Source organism: Mus caroli, unplaced genomic scaffold (genome assembly GCF_978045245.1).
Source record: "Mus caroli unplaced genomic scaffold, Mus_caroli_1 scaffold_12, whole genome shotgun sequence".
NCBI classification, from domain to species: Eukaryota; Metazoa; Chordata; class Mammalia; order Rodentia; family Muridae; genus Mus; species Mus caroli.
The window spans coordinates 117,893,251-117,907,348 of record NW_028227267.1 but is presented as its reverse complement, the minus strand read 5'-3'; the positions used below and the strand labels follow the sequence as shown (position 1 = coordinate 117,907,348).

Genomic DNA, 14,098 nt, shown 5'->3' with positions numbered 1-14,098 from the left:
TCATGGTTGGCTGCCATTGGGCATGGTGTGATACAGGCAAGATAGAAGGAAGGAACATACAGATGTGCAGAGATGCCGTCCATGGTCTGGGCAGGGATGAGAAGTCATTTTCAGAGTTTGAGAATAGCAATGCAGAAAGTAGGACACGAGGGTTTTGCACCACACTCACCCTGGAGGAGTTCAAAGTTCAGGTAAGATAAGTATTAATAGAAATGAAGAAGACGCCAGGGATTCCAGGAGCAGCCGTTTCCCAGAGCACCTACTTGTCTCTGACTGAGAGACTGTGAGGAGGAGAAGAATCTTGAAGCTCAGGGTTGTGGGTGTAACCTATGGAGAGGACTTGGGAGGCACAGGATGTGCTTGTTGCTAGGGACGAGGAGACGCTGGAGATGAACATGCTGAAGATGCAGCTGGTCATGTTCTTTGCAGTTAAAAACAAAACAAAACAAAACAAAACAAAACAAAACAAAACAAAACAAAACAAAACAAAACAAAACAAAACAACAACAAAAACTCACAAAAAAACCAAACCAAACAAAGCAAAACAAAAAACCCTTGTAGGAAGGAATACCCTGCTAGGGAATTTCAGTGGTGCATCTGTGAAGCCTCTGGGGTGTGTGCTGCAGTGCCCTCTGCAGGAAATAAAGGGGATAACACTACAAATGGAGGAAAGAGGGTTGTGAGTTGTAGCTCACTGATGCGTGAAGCCCCCTGGCTTTGACCTTCATTACCAGAAGGAGGAAGAGAGTTCCTTCTTCCTGCTTTGGCTCTCCAAGTTTCCTCCAGTGTCCTCTGCAGACAAACATCAAGCTAACTAGAGAAGGAGAAATGTCCATAGGGCCAGTTCTAGCATCTCAAGGCTGAGCAAGGAAAAGGGCAGGGGCTGAGGAGCAATAGAGGCACAAAAGCCCCACTCCACAGCACAGGATGTTGTGAGGAAGAACAGCCAGCAGAGGTTACAGACACTGTGTCTCTGTTCAAGTGTTTCCTCTCTTCTGAGAAGTGACAAGAGCCGGGCTTGGGCGCACGCCTTTAATCCCAGCACTCGAGAGGCAGGCGGATTTCTGAGTTCGAGGCTATCGTGGTCTACAGATTGAGTTCCAGGACAGCCAGGACCACACAGAGAAACCCTGTCTCGGAAAACCAAACCAAAAAAAAAAAAAGATACAGAGTAAACCAAACCAAACTAAACCAAAAAAACCTTTTGTTTAACACTGTTGTGGATTGCTTTGGGCTGTTTGTATTCTGATGCTAATCCTGCCCCACTGCCTCCTGCCCCCACGAGGAGTGGATCGAGTACTTAGGGGATTCCACATGAACCTGCTCCCCAACTTAACTGGTCAAATAAAAAAAAAAATGGAGCCGACCCACGTGGCCTGGTGGAGCCACAAGTAGCTAGGGATCTCACAGCTGGGGAATAGAGTAGTGTAGTGGTTTATCTGCTTAACCTAGGCATGCAGCTTATAAATATTATAGCTGGGTTGTATGTTCTTTGCATGGGCATATTGCGGTTGGAGATTTACCAAAACAAATCTGGCTGGTGTAAATATAAAACTCTCTAGTGTTTGCTTTCGTGGGGCTAAAGGGAACTGAGTGAGACCGGGGAGGTAGTTGGCAGTCCACAGGGGTGAAGGGCTTGTGGAAACGTGGGTGGTAGCTCCAGGCGTTTTCAGGAAAAATGGGTTTGGTGGGCTTAGCTAGCCAACTGTGGGAAGGGAACCAGGGCCAGATGGTTGTTTGTAGCATGGGACAAGCAGCAAGCAGAGTCCAGGAGAGCTAGCATGGGAGCTGAGTGAGGCCAGGGCTGCTGCTGGCCCTAGAGCCTAGCTGGACCAATCATGGGCATTTAAAAATTACACTCAACATAATACTCCTTTGTAGACAGTGAGGAGGAAGAAAATGTCAGCTCAGTTGACTAAGGAAGGACTGGATCCTGAAGAGGCCAAGATGACCAGAGGGAGGCTGGATCAGCTCGCTCTGGGATGCCTTTCTCACTAGTTCCTGTTAATTTTATGCTGCTTGTAGAGCAGGAGGAGAGAAACATGAGAATTCTGGAATGTTCTTCTAGGGTTTTGGGGAAATATTCTTGATTCTCTCTCTTCCCATTGAAGGTCTCTGTCCTGCCAAGTCACCTGTTTGATAAAATATCTCAACATTTATTAGTATTAACCACCCATGAAGAGGACATAGGTCCTGTGTCTGTTGCTTATGCATGGCATGCTTGGCTTTAGCAAAACTGTGCACATTTGAGCCAGGTACGATATCATGCATGCCTATCAGGCTGAGGCAGGAGGATTGCAGGTTAGAAGCCAGCGTGGGCTATGTTATGAGTTCTTGATATGTCCAGACTACCCAATGAGACCCTGTCTCAAATGGTAGCAGCAGCAGCAGCAGCAGCAGCAGCAGCAGCAGCAGCAGCAGCAGCAGCAGCAGCAGCAGCAGCAGGGAGATTCTACTTTTAAAAGTAGTTGGGGGTGGGGGTGGGGGCTGGAGAGATGGCTCAGAGGTTAAGAGCACTGACTGCTCTTCCGAAGGTCCTGAGTTCAAATCCCAGCAACCACATGGTGGCTCACAACCATCCGTAAAGAGATCGGACGCCCTCTTCTGGTGTGTCTGAAGACAGCTACAGTGTACTTAGATATAATAATAAATAAATTTAAAAAAAAAGTAGTTCAGGGTGGGGTGGGCCAGAGAGATGACTCAATGGTAAAGAGTACTTGTTGCTTTTTCAGAGGACCTGGATTCAATTCCCAGCACCCACATATTAGCTCATAACTACACATAACTCCATTTATAAGGGTTAAACTTCTCTGACCTCTTTGTTCACCAGGAACACATATGATGCATATCTATAGACACACACACACACACACACACACACACACATACACACACACACACAGAGTCAAAACACTTAAAGACATAAAATAAACAAAAGTAATAAAAACAGTCCTTTTGCCTCAGGCACAGGTTTGATGCGTTGCACACGTGTTCCAGAGCATGATGTCTGGAGGAAGGTATACCTTGGGAACTCCCAGCTGAGGTTAGCTTCCAGGGCCTTGGCAGGGAGAGGTTTTCTCTGTCACTGTGCTTTCTTCCCCATTCCCCAGCACCTCAACAGGACACCCCAAGTTCTCCCCTCTAGCTACTGACCATCTTCTATGTGTGCGCTGTGTACCTTCTGTGTACCCAAGTATTTGCTTTAATTAGTCTTTTAGGTTAGCATACAGAGCAATAGTTATCTTTGTGGCATCTTTATACACGGTGTTGGTTTTGATTTTTCAAAACCTACTTTAATAAGAATTCTTAAATGCTAAACCTCCCTTCTTGCCCTCTACCCACCAGAGGTAGTGGAGAAGCAAGGTTAATAGGGCAAAGGGGGATGTGGACCTGGTTAGAAATAGTTCTCTGGGGTGATTCTGGTCTTCACTGTCAGCAGTCCAGTCCTCTCGCAAGCCACCAACATGAATCAGCAGCTGCAGTCCTGTCCACTCGGCAATCACCACTCACGAATCAGCAATGGCGAAGACGTAACCATTCCAGAAGAAACCAAGAGGCTCCCCAACTAGTCGGAGTCCGAGGAAGTGCCAAGATGCTGCTGGAATATCAGGAGGAGCTCTTCGGTGAGTTACTCTCTATGAAGTCATGACAAGTGACGATCAGCAACTCGATGCAAGGCAAACCAGTACATGAGCATCAACAGCAAAGACTAGCAAAGCAAAGCAAGGAGAACCAGTGTGATAGCTTCCTCCCACTGTCTGAGGGGTTTAAACATCACCCACCCTCTCACCTGTGTCTGCTTCAGCAAAACATTGTGACCTAAGTCTCCAAAGAAACCAGAAATCTGCACTTCACACAGGTACCATTCATTATCTGTTGTTCTCCTTACTTCCTCTACTGCTCTCCCCCATGCCCTCTCCCCGAGCTGGTTCCCACCATTCTCCCACATGATCCTTCCCCCTCCATCTGGTTCTCACTGCTTTCCCCCAGGACTCCTCCCCCAGCTAGTTCTCACCACTCTCCTCTGTGACCTCTTCCCCTCCAGCTGGTTCCCACTGCTCTCCCCCACTGCCCCTCCCCCTCCAGCTGTTTCCTTTTCCCCTTGTTAGCCCTAACTTCTGATTTCCTATTATCTTCATTTCATCACTCTCTTAGCTTTGCTTCCTCCTCTTATAAGATCTCTTCCACCCATCTCATGATTACACTTCTGGCTTTGTGACTTAAACCCACCCACGTACATAGTTTTAAATGTAGGTTTTGTATATGAGAGAAAATGTGCAGTATTAATTTTCTGAGACTGGCTTATTTTGCTTAAAAATAATTTCTAGCTTCCAGTCTGTACCTCCACCAAGGGAAGATGGATGTGCCCACCATTTTCCCATACTCCACAGCCTCTACTCTCACAGGAGGTCTGCGATAATCAGGGAACAGATGAGACCCCCGCCTCAATACCCACACCAGAAGATGTGGGATCTAACCTGGTCCTTCCCCATAGTCCTTCTGGTCTGTACATCTATCTGCAACTGGGGAAGATCCTGCCCCCAAACCCCAAAGCCTGCTTGTCTCCCAGGAAGTCTTCCCTAACCAGGGACACAGAAGGCCTGCTGTAACCAGAGGCACAGGAGCCCCCCGGCCCCACTTGGGACAGCATTGTCTGCCTCCCAGGAGGCCCACTCTAACCCAGGTCACAGAGATCTACCTGTCTCCAATGAGATCTGCTCCAGTTAAATACACCCAGGCCAGTTAACAGCACAGATAACCAGATGGCAAGAACATGAGCAACAGAAGCCAATGTAATTTGGCACCATCAGAACCTAGTTCTTTCACCATAGCAAGTCCTGGATACCTTAGCACACTTGAAAAGCAAGATTATGACCTAAAATCTCATCTCATGAAGATGATAGAGGCCTTTAAGGAAGATATAAATAACTCCCTTAAAGACATACAGGGAAAAAAAGGCAAACAGGTAGAAGCCCTTAAAGAGAAACAAATAAGTCTCTTAAAGAAATTCAGGAAAAATACAATCAAGCAGGTGAAGGAATGAAACAAGGTCCAAGACCCCATCCCGAAATCAGCTTCCAAAAGCTGATACCATTGCATACACTAACAAGATTGTGCTGAAAGGACCCAGATATAGCTGTCTCTTGTGAGACTATGCCGGGGCCTAGCAAACACAGAAGTGGATGCTCACAGTCAGCTATTGAATGGATCACAGGGCCCCCAATGGAGGAGCTAGAGAAAGTACCCAAGGAGCTAAAGCGATCTGCAGCCCTATAGGCAGAACAACAATATGAACTAACCAGTACCCCGGAGCTCTTGATTCTAGCTGCATATGTATCAAAAGATGGCTTAGTTGGCCATCACTGGAAAGAGAGGCCCATTGGACTTGAAAACTTTATATGCCCCAGTACAGGGGAATGCCAGGGCCAAAAAGTGGGAGTGGGTGGGTAGGGGAGTGTGTGTGTGGGGAGAGGATGGGGGGACTTTTGGGATAGCATTGGAAATGTAAATGAGGAAAATACCTAATAAAAATATTTAAAAAATGGTCCAAGACCTACAAATTTAAATAAAAACAATAAAGAAATCACACATGGAGGCAACTCTGGAGATGGAAAACCTAGGAAAGAGATCAGGAGCTACAGATGCAAGCATCACCACCAGAATACAAGAGATAAAACAGAGAATCTCAGGCACAGAAGAAACCTACAGAACACCAAATAGCTTGGACTAGGAAAGAAAATCCTCCCATCACACAATAATCAAAACACTAGATGCACAGAACAAAGAAAGAATATTAAAATCTGTAAGGGCAAAAGGCCAAGTAACAAATAAAGGTACCTATCAGAATTACACCAGACTTCTCAACAGAGATTCTAAACACCAGAAGATACTGGACAGATGTCATGCAGACCCTAAGAAAATACAAATGCCAGCCCAGGCTACTATACCCAGCAAAACTCTCAGTCACCATAGATGGAGAAACCAAGATGTTCCATGATGAAACTAAATTTAAACAATATTGTTTTACTAATCCAGCTCTACAGAGGATCCTAGAAGAAAAACTCCAATACAAGGAGGGTAACTACAATCAAGAAAACACAAGAAATGAATCATCTCACAACAAACCCAAAAGAAGAGAATCACACACACACAATAACACCTCCAACAACAAAAATAACTGGAACAATCATTGGTCTTTAATATCTCTCAAGTCTCAGTGGACTCAATTCCCCAATAAAATGATGCAGGCTAACAGACTAGATTTGTAAACAGGATCCATCATTCTGTTGCATACAAGAAACACACTTCAGCAACAAAGACAGACACTACCTCAAATTAAAGGACTGGAAAAAAAGTTTTCCAAGCATGTAGTCCCAAGAAACAAGCTGGAGTCACCGTTATTATATCCAATAAAATAAACTCTCAACTAAAAGTCATCAAAAGAAATGGAGAAGGACACTTCATATTAATCAAAGGGAAATTCACCAAGATGAAGTCGTGATTCTGAGGCACCCACATTTGTAAAAGAAACTTTCTTAAGGCTCAAAACATACATTTTACCTCACCAATGGACAGGTCATTGAAATAGAAGTTAAACAGAGACACCTAACAGAAGTTTTTTTTTTAAATTTATTTTTTTATTAGGTATTTTCCTCGTTTACATTTTCAATGCTATCCCAAAAGTCCCCCATCCCCACCCCCCCATCTCCTACCCACCCACTCCCGCTTTTTGGCCCTGGGGTTCCCCTGTACTGGGGCATATAAAGTTTGCAAGTCCAATGGGCCTCTCTTTCCAGTGATGGCTGACTAGGCCATCTTTTGATACATATGCAGCTAGAGACAAGAGCTCCGGGGTACTGGTTAGTTCATATTGTTGTTCCACCTATAGGGTTGCAGTTCCCTTTAGCTCCTTGGGTAATTTCTCTAGCTCCTCCATTGGGGGCCGTGTGATCCATCCAATATCTGACTGTGATCATCCACTTCTGTGTTTGCTAGGCCCCGGCATAGTCTCACAAAAGAGAGCTATATCTGGGTCCTTTCAGCAAAATCTTGCTAGTGTATGCAATGGTGTCAGCGTTTGGAAGCTGATTATGGGATGGATCCCTGCATATGGCAATCACTAGATGGTCCATCCTTTCGTCACAGCTCCAAATTTTGTCTCTGTAACTCCTAAGAAGTTATTAACCAAATGGATTTAACAGATATCTACAGAACATTTCACCCCCAAATAAAAGAATATACCTTTTTCTCAGCACTTCATGGATCCTTCTCTAAAATTGACCATATAATCGGATACAAAACAATCCTCAAAAGATACAAGAAGATTGAAATAATCCCATGCATTCTATCAGATCATGACAGACTAAGGCTGGACTTCAATATCAACAAAAATGACAGAAATCTCACATATTTATGGAACCTGAACAACTCTTTACTCAATGATAACTTGGTCAGGGAAGAAATGAAGAAATTAAAGGCTTTCTGGAATTCAATGAAAATAAAGACATAGCATACCTAAACTATAGGACACAATGAAAGTAGAGTTAAGAGGAAAATTAATAGCAATAAATGTCTTCATAAAGACATAGGAGAGATCTTATATTAGCAACCTAACAGCACATATGAAAGCTCTAGAACAAAAGGAAGCAAATACACCCAAAAGTAATCTACATATTCAATGCAATCCCATCAAAATTCCTACACGATTCTTCACAGACATGGAAAGAGCAATTCTCAACTTCATATAGAAAAACACAAAACCCAGGATAGCAAAAACAGTTCTCAAGAATAAACTTCTAGGGGAATCACCATCTCCGACCTCAAGCTGTACTACAGAGCAATAGTGATAAAAAACCACATGGTTTTGGTTTAGAGATAGACAGGTTGATCAATGGAATAGAACTGAAGACCCAGAAATAGGCCCACACACTTATGGACACTTGATTTTTGACCAAGAAGCCAAAACCATCCAGTGGAAAAAAGAAAGCATCTTCAACAAATGGTGCTGGTCTAACTGGCAGTCTGCATGAGAAGAATGCAAATTGATGCACATTTATCACCTTGTACAGAGCTCAAGTCCAAGTGGATCAAGGACCTCAACATAAAAACAGATACACTGAATCTAATAGAAGAGAAAATGGGAAATGGCCTTGAATGCACTGGCACAGGGGAAAATTTCCTGAACAGAACACCAATGGCTCAGATTATAAGATCAACAACTGACAAATAGGACTTCATGAAACTGAAAATCTTCTGTAAGGCAAAGGACACTGTCAATAGGACAAAATGGCAACTACAGCTTGGGAAAACATCTTCACTAGCTTTAGATGTGATAGAGGGCTAATATCCAAAATATACATAGAACTCAAGAAGTTAGACTCCAAAACCAAATAACCAATTTAAAAAATGGGTACAGAGCTAAACAGAGAATTCTCAGGTAAGGATTCTTGAATGGCTGAGAAGCACTTAAAAAATGTTCAGTATCCTTATACATTAGGGGAATGCAAGTCAAAATGACCCTGGGATTCTACCTCATACCAATCAGAATGGCCAAGATAAAAAACTCAACTGACAGGACATGCTGGTGAGGATGTGGAGAAAGAGAAACACTCCTTCATTGCTGGTGGGATTGCAAATTCCACAACCATTTTAGAAATCAGTCTGGAGGTTCCTCAGAAGATTAGAAATAGCTCTACTGAAGACCCAAATATACCACTTCTGGGTATATACCCAAAAGATATCCCACCATACTATAAGAACATGGGTTCCACTATGTTCATAGCAGCCTTATTTGCAATAGCCAGAAGCTAGAAAACAAAACAAAACAAAACAACAACAAAAATCAGATGTCCCACGACAGCAGAATGGATAAAAAAAATGTGGTTCATTTACACAGTGCGATACTATTCAGCTATTAAAAACAAGGGCATCCTGAATTTTGCAGGCAAATGGATGGAACCAGAAAATATCATCCTGAGTGAGGTAACCCACTTCCAAAAGGACATGCATAGTATGTACTCACTGATAAGTGGATATTAGCCAAAAGGTACAGACTACTCATGATACAACTCACAGACCATAGGAAACTAAAGGCCCAATGTAGACTTCAATTCTACTTAGATGGGGGAACAAAGTTATCATGGGAGGGAGGGAAGAAGGGACGGAGGGAGGGAGGGGCTTGAGTGGGAAAGGGGAGGGGGAGGGAAAAAGAGGGAGGCAGGGTCAGGTATAGGGGGAGACAGGAGAGAAGCCAAGAGGGAGAATGAATGGAAATATGCAGCAGCGGGGGCTGTGGTGTGGGGGGAACCTCTAGAAAGTCTGAGAGACCTAGGATGTGAGTAGTTCCCATGACTCAGCGGGGATGACCTTAACTGAAATGCCCAATAGTGGGGAGATGGAACCTGAAGAGATCATCTTCAGGAGATGGACATGATTTTTGATCCAGAATTGTCCCTGTCTTAAGGAAATGCAGGGACAAAAATGAAGCAGACTTAAGGAAAGTCCACCCAGTGACCTGCCCAACTGGGGATCCATCCCATAGGCGGGTACCAAATCCTGACACCATTACTGATGCCACGTTGTGGTTGCAGGCAGGAGCCTAGCATGACTGTCCTCTGAGAGGCTCTACCAGCAGCTGACTGAGATATAGATGCAGATACTTACAGCTAACCATTGGACTGGGGTTGTGGACTCCTATGGAAAACTTAGAGGAAGGATTGAAGGAGCTGAAGGGGATTTCAACCCCATAGGAAGAACAACAGCATCAACTAACTCTGACCCCTCAGCTCCCAGAGACTAAGCCACCAAACAAGGAGCATAACATGGGCTGGTCTGTGGCCCCTGGCACATATGCAGCAGAGGACTGCCTTGTCTGGCCCAGTGGGAGAAGATATGCCTTATCCTATAGAGACTTGATGCCCCAGGGAAGGGGAATGCTGACGGGAGTGAGGTGGAGGTGGGAGGGTTGGTGGGAGGCCACCCTCTAGGAAGCAAAGGGGAGGGGGAATGTGTGGAGAGCCAAAGTACTGCCATGAAAGCAGTCAAGGCCATGAGAGCAGTGTGTGTAGCCAAGGTCAGAGAGCAGTCTGTGTAGCTAAGAGGAACTCCCATCTATGTTTAGTCTGTAGAGAAACTTTCTCAAGAAGAGCTTTGTTTGCTGAAATGCTTATAAGCTGGAGCTGCAGAAATGTACTTTGAGCCTTGATCAGAACCTTGCCTTAGCTTCATGCTTCTCTCACCTCCTACCCTTTTCATTTCCAGCCCTCCATTCAGGTGGGCTACATGTGGCACCTGAATGAGGGACCTGAAAATGGGGGACCTGCTGAGAAATGCTGTCTTGGTTGGAGGGCTCCACAGAAAACAGAAAAAGTAAAAGTATCCTGCAGGGTAAGTAAGCAACAAATGGCATTAACGACTTCTTTTCTTATTTGGATGCTAGCACTAGTTATAAATATTATCTTTTGGAGGCTGTTGTTGCAGGAGTTGCATTCGAGGGGACTTCACCTAGGGATGACAGCGAAATGGGTCAGGGAGATACTAAACAGGCATTTGTCTGTGGCCTAAAAGATCTGCTTCAGGTGAGAGGAGCAGGGTTTAAAAAACAGAAATTAGAATTTTTTTTTAGTTCAAATAGAATCATGCTGTTCATGGTTCCCAGAAGGTGGAACTTTGGATAAAGAAACCTGGGAAAAGGTTGGAGAAGTTCTGAGAACCACCAGGCAGATTCTACCACCTTCTGCCTCTGGGCACTCATAAAAGATGCTATTGATAATAAAAAACATAAAGAGACCTCTCAGGCATTAGCTATTGCCTAGGAACACCTTGAACACAAGGAAGAATGCCTGTCACAGAAGGTTTCTCTCTCAACTCTAAATTAGAGAAACATAGACCTTACAAGGCAGATGTAACAATTATTAGAGGACAGGATTGGCCATCAACTTGGCCCCACTCAGATACTTACTCACCTCCATGGAATTGGTTATTCCAATAATCCAAAACAAAGTTCCAAATTTAAGATTTACAAAAGATGAATGAAACTAGGGACTTATGAGGGCATTACATAAGTAATGTAACCTGGCTTACCTGCTCCAGCTGCCATTCCAAAAAAAAAAAAAAAAAAAAAACATATAAAATTATTATAGATTTAAAAGGTGGTTTTTATACTATTCCTTTGCATCTTGATGGTTGTAATAGATTTGCATTTAGTGTGTCTGCTTGTAATTTTAAAGAACCCACGAAGCTATATCATTGGAAAGTTTTACCTCAAGGAATGGCCAATAGCCCTACATTATGTCAAAAATTTATTTCTGCTTCAACACAAAGGGTTAGGACTTCGAATCCTTTAGTGCACATTATTCATTATATGGATGGTATTTTATTAGCTGATCCCGCTGAAGTAGTTTTACTACAAGCCTTTGCTCTTCTTATACAACAAGCTTTAAAATTTTGGGGAGTAGTTGTTGCTCCAGAAAAGACTTGAAGACAGTATCCTTTTCAATATTCGAGACACCACTTGTATCCTAACCAAACTGTGGCACAGAAAATTCAATTAATAAAAGATAGTTTACTTGCTTTAAATGATTTTCAAAAGCTGGTAGGAGATGTTAATCGAATAAGACCTCCCTTAAGCTTGCCATATGAGAACTTAAAACTCTGATATTTCTCAAGGGGAATGCAAATCCTAATTCCCCTGGACAATTAACTGATGAGGGACAAATAGCTTTTCAGAAAAGTAGAGGAAGCTACTAGCCAACAACAGATACATTGTATAGACTATGATCAATTGTTGACTATTTCACAGCAGCCCTTTGGCAAAAGGGACCATTAATGTGGATTCATCTTTCTTCATCTCGTTTAAACACCCTATTACGATGCTGCTACTATGTTAATACAGAATTGTAGGATAGAATCACCAAAGTATTTTGGGAAAGAACTTGAAGAAATATTGATTCCTTATTTTCAAACAGCAATTAAATTGGTTATTGCAAAATACTGATATTTGGCCTATTGCATGCAAACTTTTCAGGCAAATTTGATGATCATTATCCAAAAGGCAAGTTGTTAAAATTTGCCTCTATGCATACTTTTGTATTTCCTGTAAATTTATGCATGCAGCCCACAGAGAATATGCCTACTGTATTTATAGATAGTTCATCTAAAGGGAAGGCAGCATATGTAATTGGATCACATGTTCATTCTCTTGAGTTTCCTCCTGCTTCCCAAATAATTGAATTACTTGCTGTAGTCACTGTTTTTGAAATGTTGAAAAATCAAGCTTTTAATTTGTATACTGATAGCCGATATATAGCTCATGGTTTAGAATTGCTTGAAATTGTCTCTTTTTTAGATACTGCTAATTCTCAAAATTTGCAATTATTTATGTAAATACAGCTTAATTTAAGAAAATGTACTGGTCCTTACTTTATAGGACATCTAAGAGCTCATACTGGATTGCCTGGATCCCTTAGTGAGGGCAATGCCACAGGAGGTTTCCATACAAGGCAGATTACAGACTTTACATAGGAACAATTAGCCAAACAATCTCATTCTTTATGTCATCAAAATAGTAATAGCTTAAGACAACAGTTTGGTATTTCTCAAGAATGTGCACATCAAATTCTGAAGACTTATTGTCAGTGCCCTCAGTGACTCATGTATCACATAATGGTGTTGTATTAGTCAGGGTTCTCTAGAGCCACAGAACTTATAGTCTCTATATAGTAGAGGAATTTATTGATGACTTACAGTCTGCAGTCCAATTCCCAACAATGGTTCAGTAGTAGATGTGAATGGGAGTCCAAGGATCTAGCAGTTGTTCAGTCCCACACAGCAAGCAGGAAGAGTGAGAGCGAGACTCCCTTCTTCCAATGTCTTTATATGGTCTCCAGGAGAAGGTGTAGCCCAGATTAAAGGTGTGTGCCACCACACCTTTAATCCCAGATGACCTTGAACTCGGAGATCTCCCTGTCTTAATCTTCTGGAATCCATAGCCACTATGCCTCAAGATCTTCATACCAAGATCCAGGTCAGAAACTTCTATCTTCCAGCCTCCAGATTAAGGTCACTGGTGAGCCTTCCAATTCTGGATTGTAGTTCATTCCAAATATAGTCAAGTTGACATTCAGGAATAACCACTACAGGTGTTAATCCTTGAGGACATGTACCTAATCAATTATGGCAAATGGATGTTACTCATATTTCTGATCTTGAAAATTAAAAAAAATGTACATGTGACTACTTATACCCTTTCAGGCTCTCTAGTTGCAACTGCTTTAACAAGAGAAGCAACTAAAAATGGAATTAGTCATTGCCTATGTTGTTTTTCTATACTGGGTGTTCCAAATAAGATAGAAACTGATAATGGAACTGGCTATTGCAGTCAGGCATTTAAGATTTTTTTTTTCAGAGCTGAGGACCGAACCCAGGGCCTTGCATGCTTGCTAGGCAAGTGCTTTACCACTGAGCTAAATCCCCGACCCCTAAGATGGTTTGTTAACAATTTAATATTAGTCATATTACTGGTATTCCTTACAATCCTCAAGGACAAGATATTGTGGAACAGGCCCCTGTAACTTTAAAATAATATCTTTAAAAAATAAAAAAGGGGGAATTATATTCCCATACACCACAAAATTATTTAAATCATGCCTTTTATTTTAAAATCTTAAAATTCAGTTGCCAAGGAACTCCCTGAGTGTGGGGAAGAGGTCATGTTTGTGGTTTTTTTTCTGCAGGATGCTGAAGGAGCGTGCTAGCTGCCAGAGTGGTTAATGAGACATGCTGATGCTGGGACAAAGAATGAGGCTGATCGTGAGCTTGCATATTTCCCTGAAAACGATGGTAGGGAAGCTGTATAGGGACGATGTCCCTGGTCCTCCCCACCCCCATTTTACATCCAAAGATATGGGAAGGGCCAGAAGTTGTGGTAATGATAAACAACACTAAGTTGATGGATATGGCTGCTGGAGGAAATTTCACTATCAGTAGGGAAATTAATTACCAAGGATTGGGAACTGGTGTCTCCACAGGCTTTTCAAAGCAGAACTCTACTGGATGTCTGAGAGTATCTCCTACTGCATTGCAGGGAAAAGATCTTGAC

The 14,098-nt window shown here is 42.7% G+C and overlaps 1 long non-coding RNA gene across 1 annotated transcript; it reads left to right on the top strand.

The window, feature by feature from the left end:
- Positions 1-3,795: 3,795 nt before the first annotated feature.
- Positions 3,796-13,850, top strand: LOC147001947 (uncharacterized). Its single transcript, XR_015044763.1, has 3 exons — positions 3,796-3,859; positions 10,261-10,386; positions 13,734-13,850. It is a non-coding gene; the product is annotated as an uncharacterized LOC147001947 (long non-coding RNA).
- The last annotated feature ends 248 nt before the right edge of the window (positions 13,851-14,098 follow it).